This window comes from Myotis brandtii, unplaced genomic scaffold, assembly GCF_000412655.1.
Source record: "Myotis brandtii unplaced genomic scaffold, ASM41265v1 scaffold69, whole genome shotgun sequence".
Classification (NCBI taxonomy): Eukaryota; Metazoa; Chordata; class Mammalia; order Chiroptera; family Vespertilionidae; genus Myotis; species Myotis brandtii.
In genome coordinates, this window is record NW_005370700.1 from 1,704,738 (window position 1) to 1,714,000 (window position 9,263).

At 45.1% G+C, this 9,263-nt stretch overlaps 1 protein-coding gene across 2 annotated transcripts in view; it reads right to left on the reverse strand.

Moving 5' to 3' along the window:
* Nucleotides 1-9,254, reverse strand: part of CDH20 (cadherin 20, type 2) — a 201,178-nt gene extending 191,924 nt beyond the window's left edge. For both annotated transcript variants that reach the window (XM_014529652.1, XM_005881798.2), the window contains exon 1: nt 9,126-9,254. The gene's annotated coding sequence lies outside the window, so the exon portion shown is untranslated. The remainder of the gene's footprint in view (nt 1-9,125) is intronic.
* Nucleotides 9,255-9,263: the final 9 nt, after the last annotated feature.

Consider the following 9,263-nt stretch of genomic DNA (forward strand, 5'->3'; position numbering starts at 1 on the left):
GTGACAGGGGGAGGCGCCCCAACCCCCTGATCAGCCCTGCTCTGTGCCTGATAGGGGGGAGCTCCCCAACCCCCTGATCGGCCCTGCTCTGTGTGTGACATGGTAGAGCCATAACCTCTCCATCGGCCCTGCCCCGAGTGTGACAGTGGTGGCGCCCCAACCCCCTGATCGGCCCTGCTCTGTGTGTGACATGGTAGAGCCATAACCTCTCCATCGGCCCTGCCCCGAGTGTGACAGTGGTGGCGCCCCAACCCCCTGATCGGCCCTGCTCTGTGTGTGACAGTGGTGGCGCCCCAACCCCCTGATCGGCCCTGCTCTGTGGGTGATAGAGGGTGGCGCTCCAACCCCCCTCCACGGGCCTTGCTCTGTGTGTGACAGGGTAGAGCCATAACCTCTCCATCGGCCCTGCCCCGAGTGTGACAGTGGTGGTGCCCCAACCCCCCTGATGGGCCCTGCTCTGTGCATGACAGGGGGCAGTGCCCAACCCCCTGATTGGCCCTGCTCTGTGAGTGACAGGGGGCAGCGCCCCAACCCCCTGATGGGCCGTGCTCTGTGAGTGACAGGGGCAGCACCCCAACACCCTGATTGGCCCTGCTCTGTGCGTGACAGGGGGTGGCGCCGCAACCTCCCCATCGACCCTGCCTTGAGTGTGACAGGGGGCGGTGCCCCAACCCCCCAATCGGCCCTACCCTGAGCGTGACTGAGGGTGGCATTGCAACCTCCCGATCCGCCCTGCTCTGTGCATGACGGGGCGGCGCCCCAACTCCCCAATCGGCCCTGCTCTGAGCCTGACCAGGGGCTGCACTTAGGGATTGGGCCTGCCCTCTGCCACCCGGGAGCAGGCCTAAGCCAGCAGGTCGTTATCTGCCAAGGGGTCCCAGACTGCGAGAGGGCACAGGCCGGGCTGGGGGACCCCCCTCCCCCTGCCCCCCGAGTGCACAAATTTTTGTGCACTGGGCCTCTAGTAACATTAATGAAGATGTCCTTTGATTGCTAGATACTATTTTATTTCAATATAATTTATAGTGATAATAATGCAAGCATACTAAGTGATACATGATAGTTATTTATAAGACTAGAGGCCCAGTGCATGAAAGGGTCCCTTGGCCTGGCTGGGGCCTGCCTTCCAGCTGCTGGCCAGGGTCTTCCTTCATTCCACGCCACCCCCTGGTGGTCAGCGCACGTCATAGAGAGCGATCAGTCTCCCAGTTGAACTCCCGTGGGGACAATTTGCATATTAGGTTTTTATATACATAGATGAGCATCATTGGGAGTTCTTGCCAATTTGTGCAAAGTATGCGCACAGATTTAGATTCTTATTTAATATAAAAAAAGCTTACAAGACACATGCTCCCAAGTGTGGCTTCTTTCAGTGATGTGATGATGGTACTGTTTCAAATTCATACTCCAGATGAGCCCTGGGTGCAGGGAATCAAGAGATTTGAAAAAGTGCTATTGGGGCTTGTATTGTTTCCAGAAAGTGAAGAGGTAAGGGAAGTCCGTGGGCTTGTGTTATAGGTGGGCACAGAGATGACTGTAATATCTACTTGGTTTCCCCCCCTGACCTTAAAAGATGGTAGGTAGGTGATACTGCCCACTCTCCATGTCTAGTCAAAAAAGATCTTAAATGCAAAGATTTGAGCATCTGTTTTGATACTCTTATTAGAGTCCTAATAATCTTTCAAATTTTAAAAACATGTATTTGGTTGCTTTTAGAAATTACTGCTAAATGAAATGTCTTTAGCCAATTTCTAATTAAATTGCTGAATGAAATTACTTTGGTTGGTTTAAAAGGTTGGTTTCAAAACAAATTATAAGTCCTTTATTATTCATAATATCTACAAATTAACCCAAATTAGGACTTGGTAAGGATTCTATGATATTGACTTTATAAAGTGAAACAAAGTAAAATGCATCCTATATAATAAAAGCCTAATATGCAAATTGACCAAACTGCGGAACGACCAGCAGAACGACTGGTCGTGATGGTGCGCACTGGCCACCAGGGGGCAGACGCTTAACGCAGGAGCTGTCCCCTGGTGGTCAGTGTGCTCCCACAGGGGGAGCACTGCTCAGCCAGAAGCTGAGCTCACAGCTGGTGAGCGCAGCAGCGGTGGCGGGAGCCTCTCCCACTCCATGGCAGCATTAAAGAGCAGCAAGCCAAGCGTAAGTAGCAGCGAGCAGGTAGGCGGACATCCCCTGAGGGATCCTGGACTGCAAGAGGGCACAGGCCAGGCTAAGGGACTCCCCAGCCAGTGTATGAATTTCATGCACCGGGCCTCTAGTATGATATAAAATGTACATTATTCTTTCAATAAAACATCATATACAATAACTTTAGCTACAGAATTTTATAAGTGCATTTAAGTATTTAAACTCAGGTACACACTTAAAATGTATATCCATCAATTTGCATAAGCTACTATTTAATAAACCATACTTTAATTTATTGCTGGAAAGTGGAAACCAAAGTTTGGTTCCATCCAAAATTATCAGCCAGAGAACAAGAGTCCTGTACTGCCCATTCTGCCATGCTATTTGACCACAACTCAACTTGAATCCTAGTAAACCACTCTCTCTGGGTACAAGGGGTAACTGAATCTTCATGCTAATTCTATCCTGGTTTTCTCTTAACTGCTAGCCCCCAGCTATGCCAATAAATTACACTATGTACTGTTCACTAGGAAAACACTAAGACTACCTTGTTCATTCAAATAAGGTCAGACCTAAAAGAAAGAAAAAAGTCAGGCTGATGATTTATCTAGAGGCATTTTAGTTCCTTATGAGCCCCAGTTTTTTTTATTTTTTATTTATTTATTTATTTTTATGTTACATAGTTCTTTATTTTACATTTATGTACCCACATATATATTCTAGATATTTACATAAGTGATACAAATGTTAGTAGTTACACAATATATTTCATGCATGATATTTTGTTTTGCTTTCACAAATCCAAGAATTAGACATTATATTTCTGTTTCAAAAAAGTGCTATAAGTCAGCACTTTTGTGGATGTTCTAAGAGGGTCAGCAGTGTGGGGAGTATGAAAGAAAGGCTGTTGCATTTTGTCAACATTTGTCAACTTTGGCTACTGGAAATTTAGAGAAAATATTCAAAAAGACAGGAAAAATTCATCATGGCTTTGACCTGTTTTAATATCTCATTGACATTTATTAATGTATACTTCCTTCCCTTTAGGGTTTTCTCAGAGAATCTATTTTTTTCTCCTTAAATGAGAATATTCACCACCAAAAAATAAAGAGCAATGGATGAAATGTTTGAAAGCAGAGACATGCTTTAGTGCAGGGGTCCTCAAACTTTTTAAACAGGGGGCCAGTTCACTGTCCCTCAGACCGTTGGAGGGCTGGACTATAGTTTAAAAAAAAACTATGAACAAATTCCTATGCACCATGTGGCCCACGGGCTGTAGTTTGAGGACCCCTGCTTTAGTGGGTGGATGTGGATTGGGTGGAGAACGGATATCTGGCAAGGACATTGTTCATGTAATGTGTTTGCAAGTTTAAATATATCAAAGGAAATAGAATCTCCTGATCTTATCCTGGAGAGATGACAGTGACTGGGGAAGAAAACACTCGAGGGCTTTAGGAAAACTCACAGTATAGGTCAGTTAAATGCAAATTGTAAAACACACAGGTTGACTTTAATCCACTTTGCTTGCTTGGAAGAAAGCCTTAAGCCTGTGTTTTTTTTATTTTTGGTGAAAGGTTCACATAGCTTATTTTAGTTATAAATCAGGAGCAGAGGTAGATAGGTGTAAGTGTACTGGGCATAGGTAATTTCATATTAGGGTCAGGTTTCTGTTTTCCTGGCAGATGTTGAATACAGTGTTTCAGATTGTGGTTGGGCTTGACCAGTTGCCATATGTCAAATAAACTTCTTTGACAACCAGATATGGCCATTGCCATGATATGAAATTATTATTTTATTAATTATGTTTACTCAACATGGTCATGATATTAATGAGAATAAAGTCTAAATTTTTTTATTAGTTTGTGAAACATTCTTATATATAGCAACAATATCCCCATTTCAGGCAGTGCTGGTCATGTCTTTGATATTTGTACTTTTCATGGTATTTTACATGACCAGCTCTTACTGCTTTGGGAGAAAAAAATGAGTGGTACCATTCTAACTTAGCATTTTCTTTAAAAAGATCCACAGTTTATAGCTTTCCTTTCTCCTTTATTGTAGTTATTCACTGATGTATTTCCATACCAAATGTGCTCTCTTTTATGATTCCTTAAGCTTAAAAAATATTGCATATACCTTGAGGGGAATTGGATCATTTCTATTTCGCATTGCACTTGAGTAATGCTTTGAGTTGAATACTCTGAGGGTTCTAAAATTAAGTTAATCCATATGTAATTAGGAATGTTCTTAACTAGACAGTCTTGGTTAGCAGGAGATTGGCAGGTTATTCTCAAAGTCTAGCAAACCATAAATAGCAATTAAATGAGAAAAGGCTAAATTTCTCTTGAAAACGTGTTGTTGTCATAACTTAATATGGCAACATGATTTTCTATTTTTAATTGTTGTAGACTATTTGTAAGATAGAATTTTGCCTTCTGAAAGCTTGATAGTTCTATAATTTTGTACCACTTATGCTTTTTAGCACTTGAGTAAGTATTTTGCCTTTGCCAGCCCCTTTGATTTATGATGAATAAAATAAACTAAAGGTTAGTAAAGATAGTTTTGTACTTATTAAATACATTGAGACAAAATGAATATCCTGGAGAAACTAAGTATTTCTCTTTTGAGACTTTGTGTAATTTATTATGCCTTTAAAAAATAACATAGTACTTTTATTCCCAGTACAGTTATACTTAACTTTGACAGTAAAAGGTGTTCCTTTTTTAATTCAAAGAATGAAAACTTTGCCCCATACTCCATGTCAATATTGGGATTCAGGGAGGATTTGAACGTCCTAAATTCATGATTTTGTCCCCTCCTGAGATGTTATGTACTTAAAGCGCTCTGTAGTCTCTTACCTGTTTCTTCATTTGCACAAGTCATTTCAGAAGGAATTTATGACAGTGACATCTTTTAGTAAATAACAGTAAGTTATAGTCTACTGTGTACAATAACTGTAGATGCTCAGCTGCTTAAAATTACCTTTATCACTTAAAATACATTTTCTTTTATCTCCTAATTAGCATGAAAATACAGAGGAGGTTATTTCTTCAATTAAATGTGCAAAATTAATCACTAGGCAATTTGTTTCACATTATAAAATAATTAAATGTAAAAAATGGAGTATTTACTTATTTACCCCTGCATGCCTGTGAAAAAAGTGTTGGAAAAGTGCAAAAATATAGTGCTATTTGCATATATTTTTATTGAGCCAACACTAAGGCTTGCACCTAACTGGAATCTATTAATTAATACCAGAACTACCTATGCCATTCATTCTTACTATAGTTTCCCATGCTGTTTTAAAAAATGAGAAATTTTTTCCATATTCAGAGTAGAACCTGGGGGGGCGGGCAGGGGTGGCAGCAATGGGTCTAGCTCAGCCGTGGGCAAACTACGGCCCGCGGGCCGGATCTGGCCGGTATGAAATGAATAAAACTAAAAAAAAAAAAAGACCGTATCCTTTTATGTAATGATGTTTACTTTGAATTTATATTAGTTCACACAAACACTCCATCCATGCTTTTGTTCCGGCCCTCCGGTCCAGTTTAAGAACCCATTGTGGCCCTCGAGTCAAAAAGTTTGCCCACCCCTGGTCTAGCTCTACAGTGTTCTGGGAACAGAGATAAGTTTTTGTTTTTTATTTTAAACTAACAGGATTTTCCAAAGTACCATCAAAGTGAAGCAAGTGAAGAGAGAGGTGATGTGTTACTTTCCTGCTTTGCCCTTGCTCTTATTTTCGCTGCTCTGCACTCCTGATTGCAACACCACCAGATCAGAATGAACAATTAACTGTCTAATTATTCCAGTCACACCAGCCCACAATGAAATCTTTATTCCGTGTTTACAGCAATCTTTGGCAGAGGCTGTCTTGCTGTTTCTAAACTAAGAAGAACTGCCCTTTGGCTCCTCTCAGCATCAGCTGCCTTGGTTTCAGCTTTGGATGCCAATAATCAGACTGCTTTTTCTTCCAAAGTAGACATTTTTTTTTTAGGGTGAAAAGACCTATTCTCATCACCCCCCATATATTCTGGCTGATTTATGTTCTAGCCACTGCAGCTCTTCCTTCCGTATCTCTTTACATTTTTCCTCTGTCCATAGAACACCACCAGGCAAACCCCCATTCTAAGTCTAAAACTGGAAAAAATGCTTAACCAAACAGTGCTCACTACTATGAAGGAAAGAAAAATACAACTACTGGTTTATGGGGAGAGGGAAGTCAAGGAAATCCCTCCTGCTTTTCTAAACTGCTAATTTTCTAGCTCAAATGGCATTCAATGACTTCTCCACCAGGGGAAAACGTATTCACTTTTCAGTGGCTCTCTTGATTACTTCCAACTATTTACTTAAATTTGCCAATAGCTGCATGTCTTTGGGAAGCTTCAGAGGTTGAGGAATATTTACAAATACATAAGGGGCTGAAAGAGTACCTCTGAATCTCTTTGAAATGGCAAGGGCGAGCTATTGCAGTGTACAGGCAGGGCCGGAGAAGTTAACACCAACCCAAAGATAAGATGCAGGCAATGCCTTTACCAAAGGGAAGAGGGAAAAACACCTGGGTTGGCCCTTTTTGAACCATCTGATGGAGTCCCCTCCCTGGACCTGAGAGCAGATGGTGGCCAATGCTGGGTCTCATTGCTCAACCGTCTTTCCCAGAAGAACATTTTCCTGTTTTGCAGGGATGATGGCATCTTTGTTCCCATACTGGTCTCCAAACCCTCTGTGACGGTTCCCCTAACAACCGATGCCGGCTCTCAGCTCCCCAGCACTTACCACATTCGCACTGCTGATCCTGTGAGAAGTGGGTCATAAAATTTTACAGGGGAGAAAGGTAGAAGGGGGCGGTTCAGTAGTATAAACACTGATTAAATTCCTGGGCAACTCGCCCCAAATGAAAGATAATTTTTTTCTACAAGTATGCACAAGCATGTCAAGAATGCTAAGTCATTTTTATGTGTGTACTTCTCCGTTTTAATTTCACACTGCCACATGGCACACATGCTAAAAATGTATCGATCTCCTTAACCTGCAGTGTAGCAAACTTTTCACAAAACTTTAAAAATGCATATTTTATGGACTGTCCTTTCCCAGGATGCTCAAAGCATTTTGGGGATACAAAAAGACAACTATCCTATTAGGAAGGCATGGCTATGGGTGCACTAGCAAACAGGGAAAATCCGCACTGGGAAGGAAAGGTTATACCAAAGTCAGTGGCAACAGCCTACCCAGACTCTGAGATCTTGGTTCCAATTCATACTACTTTCTGCTTGCTCTTCATTTGTCTCTCTGACAGGAAGGGATGTGGCCAGCAAGGAGGTTTGACCTCATCTCCCATACTGGTTTAACTCGGACACCATTCTCCCACACTCCTGCCCTATTTTCTGAGTCATCAGCCGGCCAAGCCTGTTCCATGGAGGAGCTCTAACCAGGGGCCAGGCCAAGAGGAGGCAGCCGCAGGTGCCCTTGTGGCTGCCTCCAGTGTTGGGAACTGAAGCCTGCCCCTGCCAAGTAACATGCCCAGTGAGACTGTGAGGGTCACACTAAGAGAAAAATTAATTTCCAGACAGTATAATACACAAGAAAAAAAGCTGGGTCAAGCTTGGGGTTCCAGACTGGCAGTGCCTTCAGGGTTCCACTGCCAGATGATGCAGAGAAAGGTAATCAGATAGACATTAATATTCATTTGTGGCCTTGGTGCAAGCACATTACACAGTTGTGACTTTTTCCTGTTTTCACTGTTCTTAGGTAGATCCAGTTCCTTAGCTGGATCCCTGACACTGCCACATCTCTGTGGGGTAATTTTCTTTGGTGGGGAAGATCCATCAGGAACCAGAGGGTGTCAGGGGACATTTTATTTGGGGAGGGGTAGCCTCAGTTTCCAGGCGAACTATAACAGAAGACAAAATCCTTCCTGGCATTCGTGCCAATAACAACATCAATAGCGTTAATACTGGTGATAATAATGGCAACAATAATGAAACAGCAAGCTGTGAATCTTTCAGGCGACCAAGCAATCCCCCTTGATCTGCTTCCAGTGCTCTTACTCCCTGCCTGGTCTCCGCAGGAGAAGAAAGGCTCTGGCGCTGCCTCGGGGCTGCCCTCCAGGTTTCAGCCCCCAGCCCGCCCTGAGGTGGATAGCCAGGCAGAGGTCCGGCTTCAGCCTAAGTCCAGCCCACAGTCTCTCCTGTTGCTAAGGGCCAGTTGGGTTTCCGCTGTAGCATTTCCTTTACAAATCTGCAACTTTCACCTCTCACTGCCCCCTCACCTCAGTACTTCCGCCCTACCCAGAGCAACTACAACGTGCAAAGCCCAAACAACCCGCACGCAATCCAGCAATTCAGAGCTTTCCCTGGGAGTGTCAAGGCCCGGGGACAGGAAATCCGGGGAGTTAGCGATGTCCGGCAGGTGGTCGGGACACAAGTCATCACCACATTCTTCTCTCTAGGCTGAGCTCCGGTGGGGGTGCTGCTCTAAGCACGACTGCAACCGGACTCACAGGCGCCCGGCGCCTCCCCGAGCCTGGATCTCTAGTCCCCCTTCCCGGGCGCGCATCCCTAAGCGAGGGACGCAGCTGGCCCTCTTCCATGGGCAGCTGGAGGGAGGCGCCGCCCTTGGGGCAAGCGAGAGCGAAGCACAGCCTAGCGCCCCAGCGAGTCTCCCTACCCCCGCGTGCCCAGCTCCGGCTGCCAGTGCGCGCATCCTCCTTTACCCCGCTGCGCCCCAGCTTCCTTCTCCCAGAGAGCAGTTCCTCAGTCCAGACATCCCTTCACGTCCCCTTCCTCCCAAAGTCCGAGGAAGTCCGATTCCCACCTGCCCGCAGACTGGCTGCGGAGGCGAGTATTTTCCGGGAGAGCGCGTCAGGGAGCAGGACCCCGCGCAGAGCCTGGGATCGACTTCCCCCGAGAGACTGGGTTCCAGCGCCCTGAGCCTGGGGACAGACGCAGGGGCCTGACCCGAGCTCTCCGCTTTACCTGGCACGGCCGGCGACTCTCCGAGGACGTTCGGTGGTCCAGGCTCCTCCAGGGCGGGCGTCCAGCTCACATTGCTGCCAACCCCACAGAGCGACCGGTGTCCTGCTGGGTCCCTTTGCCCCCCGCTCACGGCTCTTC